The sequence below is a fragment of the Bison bison genome, unplaced genomic scaffold (assembly GCF_000754665.1).
Source record: "Bison bison bison isolate TAMUID 2011002044 unplaced genomic scaffold, Bison_UMD1.0 scf7180017864080, whole genome shotgun sequence".
Taxonomy (NCBI): Eukaryota; Metazoa; Chordata; class Mammalia; order Artiodactyla; family Bovidae; genus Bison; species Bison bison.
In genome coordinates, this window is record NW_011494652.1 from 4,362,180 (window position 1) to 4,366,986 (window position 4,807).

Below are 4,807 nucleotides of genomic sequence, written 5' to 3' on the forward strand. Positions count from 1 at the left end.
GCCGAGGGGAGAGGGCGGGCGAGCGGGCCGAGCCCCTCGAGGGAACCCCCAGGCCCCGGGCCTCGCCCGAGTCCCCTCATCCCGGTTCTCCCCACCTTCCTTCCCAGCGACTCTGCTCTGCGCTCCAGATGCCCTCCCCAGACTCCCACCTCCCAGAGGACGCGTCCCCGCTTCCTCCTGCGCCCGGCCCGGCCGCCCCTCTGGGGTAGAGGGGGCTGCCGGGAGGGGAGGGGCGGCTGGAGGTCCGGCTTGGCCGGCGAGGTCCGAGCCTCGGAGAGCGGCTGTGGTGGGACGGGGTGGGGGGACTGGACGCGCTCCTCGGTCGGGCGCTCTCTGACCCTGACCCCTCCAGGCTGACACCTCTGTGCTTTCCCTGTCCCCATGGAGCCCCCTCCCCGGCTGCGGGAGCACATGTCTGCCCTTCCCCGCGGGACTCGGGGATACACCCCCCGCGCCTACAGAGCAGACCCGGTGCCCTCACTGGCTCAGACACCTTCGCTGACCTGGAGCCAACCGGGGGGAGGAAACAGGCGCCAGGCAGAGGTGGCAGCGACTGTCCCGCTGCAGCCCTGAGAGGCCTTGCCTCCCAGCTGGTGTGATGGCTCCCTCTCCCCCTGGCAGAGCCCTGCGCTGTCCGCTCACACTTTTGCACACCCCCCTCGGCACTAGCTACTCTGTTAGTGACACTTCACATTCCTCCCCACAATCCCACCTGTCTATTCACACTCTAGCTCCTGTAAGCTCCCTGAGCCCCTCCCACACTCTCTGGATAACAACACCCTTTCAAGCACACCCACACAATTGCTGGACTATTTCCTTCATTTTGCGCTCCCGCACCCCCACCATGCCTGATTTTCTGCCCGGCTCCACCCAGGGTCCTCTTGTGGCACAACCCTGACTCTGGACTCCAACAAAAGCCCGACTCCTGGTTGGGAATGGACTCCTCAAGGCTGGGAGGTGGGCTGCCCACCTGTTTATTTCCCTGGGCCTCAGTTTCCTCTTCTGTCATTTAGGCTGGAAGAGAAGGGCTGGGAGGGGGCTGCTGAAGAGGACGCAGAGCAGGAGTGCCACGTGGTTTGAAATTTAGCTGCACAGTGCGATCCCATCACGCAAGGCCAGCCGCTGGATGGGCTGGTGACAGAGAGGTCTCCTGACTTCTGGGCCCACCCATTACCCACTCCCTAAGCCTCTTCTCAGTTGCCTGGGGGATAGGGAACCAAGGAGAGAATGATGGAAGGGAGAGAAGAAAGACAGGGGAGGTGCAGCCAGCTCAGAAGACCAGGAAAGTTGGGCTGTTCCTTTGGGCCTTTCTGAGAAGGGGGTCTGGGGGGTGGCCCCCAGGGCCGTTCCCTGACTCTCCCGCCACCGTGGACCCAGCACCCCTTCAGTGGCTGCGTTCCCGAGGTGCTCCCCTGCTGACCCCTCTGAGGTCACCAGGGTGCTGGGCCTGCCTGGCCTCAAGGCAGGGCCTTCACTCTTCCTTGCACCTCTGGGCAGCACCTCCCAGCTCCTACCTGTCGGGCTGATGGCTCTGAGCCACCAGTCCAAGGTGCAGAGTCTCCTGGCTGACCGGTCCTCCCCACTGTGACTGCCCTGGCTCGTGTGCACTGCTGAGCCCCCTATCTTTCCTGACTGAGGTCAGACTGGGGAGACGGGCTGAAGGGGGCAGCTGCCTAGAGATAGGCGTCCATGGGGTCTGCCTGCCTGTGCAGCCGTGTCAGGGTGGCCATGCGCGTGCGTGGGCTAAGTGTGTGTGTGTGTGTGTGTGTGTTCATGAGGGGGGCCTTGGTTCCCAGGGCCCAGGGATCTGGATGGAATTAGGGGCTGGCCGGGGCGGGGGCCAGGATGGGGGGTGGCGGGGGGCCCCCGCAGCAGGAAATGTGAGCTGCTCTCATTAGCTCCTCACGTGCTCAGCCGGATTTATAAACACAGGGGAAGACGGGATGTAAACAATCAGTGGGCAGCAGCCAGAGGCAGAGTTGGGCGGGGGCCCGGGCTGGGGGCCAGGGCTGGGGGCGGGGGCCCAGGACACAGCCCTCCAGGGGCCGGCCCACCTGCATACCCTGCGCCTGGAGGGGGAGTGTGAGGACTCCAGGGTGCCCCAGCACTTGCCCTCCGAGGGAGTCAGGCAGGCTGCAGGGAGCCCAGGGCCCGCGGCTGACCCACAGGTGTTCTCTGCCCAGACAGCTCTCAGTTTTGCTGCCTGAGAGGTGGGACATCTTGCCCAGAGCAGCAGCCATCCCAACAGAGGAGAGCCCTTTGGCCTTCTACTCCCCTCCTGCCTCTTCTCCCTCTGGATTTCTGAGGCTCCTTCCCTCTCGATCCCTCAGATCCTTCAGCTCTCTCCCCCCACCCCCCCCAGCCTTCAGTGACACAGTTACCTCAGAACTGAAATATTCCTGGAAACACCGGCCTTGTCTGGTTAATTTCATGAGCCGTTTTTCTGCCCAGATGACTTTGCTCTTGTTTTTCCAGAGGCTTCTCCCTGTGCCGTCCCTGTGTAGGGAGTCAGTCCTCCCCAGGGATGTCCCACACGGCCCAGAGGGGAAGGGAAGAACAAGGCCCAGAACTGGGTTCCTGACCCCCTGCCCCCACCCTCTGTGTGCCAGGCAGCGCCCAGTCCTAGATCTCTGGCTGGCAGGGCTGCCCAGAGCAGGGTGGGGTAAAGAGCCGAGCCTAGCTCCTAACTGCTGATTCTGCTGGGACCCTCGGCGTCATCACTAACTGCGAGAAGAGACCAGACTCAGTCCCAGAGGGGCTGCTCCCTGCTCAGCAGGTCTGCAACCCCTGAAACTAACCCCTCGCTGTGCCCATAGGATCCTGGGCACTCAGCCAGCCAGCCAGGCTGAGGGCAGCAGAGAAGGGCCTGGAGTTGTCTGGGATGTCAAGAACAGGGAATAGAAAGGAACTCAGGGGGACTTCCCTGGTGGTCCAGTGGTTAAGACTCAAAGTGTGTACTGCAGGGGGCATGGGTTTGATCCCTGCTTGGGGAACTAAGATCCCCCCAACATGCTGCTCAGTGCAGCCAAAAAAAGAGAGGGGTGGGGAGGAAAAAGAAGGGAACTCAGAGTCAGCAAGAGCTAGGGGTGGAAAGGAAGGATGAGGAGAGGACCATTTGGGAGGGAAGCCACAGGCTACAGATGGAGAAGAGGAAAAGGGGAGCCTGTCTCCCTAGGCAGCAGTTATGGGTCTGGCCCTGCCTTCTGTCCTGAAACACACATGGGTGGGGCACGTGTGTGCATGTGTGCATGCATGCACACACACACATATCCTCAAGCAAGAGCCCTTCACTCAACACAGCAGAATCCCTGAGACTAGAGGCGCCCTGTTACCATGCTCCATCAGTGCAGCCAGCCGGTAAAGCATCTGAAACAGTCAGACTGACCAGCGGGCCACTGCAGGTCGCACCTGAGCCCTGCCCTCCACAGAGACCTTCCAGACCGCGTGAATCCTAAACCCTCCGAGGCTGCAACCCTCTCTAAACCCCTGACCAAGCATATGACTAAGTCTAAACATACCTGGTGTTAATTCTAACTCCACACTTACCATAAATCTTAACTACAATCAATTTGTTAAACCCATATCCAACTTATTTCTATCAAAGCAAGTCATTGTAGAAAATTTGACAGGATATAATCTATAAAAGAAGGAAACCACTCTCGACCTCACACCTCCCCAAGCTCAAAACCCAAACTAGCCCTACTCTGAGTGACATAACATGTATCACCCCATCAGACAGCTACACCAACAGATGCACAAACGTCAGCCCCAGCCAGCCCTCTCCCTGACCAAACCTAACCACATCCCCCAGCTGGACTGAAACCTCAGCCACACTCAGTCAGCCAGATCCCAATAAACTAACCTGAAACTTTAAAAGGAACCCAGTCCTTAAACCTAATCTAGCCCAGTGCCAATTACAGCCTTACTCTCTCCTAACCCTCATTGCCACTGCCAATCCCAAGGCCCACTGAATCCTGGTCTAGTGCTCTTGACCTTGAACCTCACCTAAAAGCTGGGAACATCATGTTTCCCAATGGTCGAGCCTTTCCTCACAGCTCTGACCCCTGGTCCTGGTACCCTGCGCGGCCCAAACTCTCCAGTACCGCCAGTGGACAAGCGGGACTCATCAAATACGTCTCATGCTGTCTCCACCCCACCCCCGGCCTGTCTTCACGGCAGACCGATCCCCAGGTTTCATTCAGGTCTAACTTTTTCCCATCCGATACCCTAGAGGAGCATGGGGGCAAATCTCATTGCAGCCAGCCTCTCAGAGCGAACACCACATTTCCTTCAGTCTAACTCGATCCTATACTTTTCACGCACTGGAATCAAATCCCAGAATATAGCCCCCCACCACCCACCCAAGCCAGCCCCATGTCCTTCAGCCCGCCCGGCCCTGGTGTCCACAGCTACACCTTGCCTCTGACCCTGGTGGTCTGACCCTGCGTCCTACCTCTGGCTCAACTCCCACTCGTGGCTGCCTCTTGCGTGTCCCTCTCAGGGCTGACTTCTCTCAACTTGAATCTCTGACACGTGCTGTTTCCCAACCCCTGGGCTCCCCCTAAGCTGCAGAGGGTGGGAGAGAAAGCCAAGGTACAGCTGGAACCTGGGAATACTGATTCTGATTCGCAGTCCCTCGGCCTGTCCCCCCACGTACACACACACACACACACACACACTCACGGTGACTCTTAGCTGACACACAAATGCTCTCCAGTATCTCCTGGTAGACACACAGGCCAAGCCCTCGTCCTCAAACACAAATATGCCTCCATGAACACTCTCTCAGACCAGGAAGCGCCCCGCC

The 4,807-nt window shown here is 59.4% G+C and overlaps 1 protein-coding gene across 1 annotated transcript in view; it reads left to right on the plus strand.

The window, feature by feature from the left end:
• Window positions 1-6: 6 nt before the first annotated feature.
• The window catches only part of CLCF1 (cardiotrophin-like cytokine factor 1), an 8,500-nt gene continuing 3,699 nt past the window's right edge, over window positions 7-4,807 (plus strand). Inside the window, exon 1 of the mRNA XM_010837709.1 lies at window positions 7-205. The gene's annotated coding sequence lies outside the window, so the exon portion shown is untranslated. The remainder of the gene's footprint in view (window positions 206-4,807) is intronic.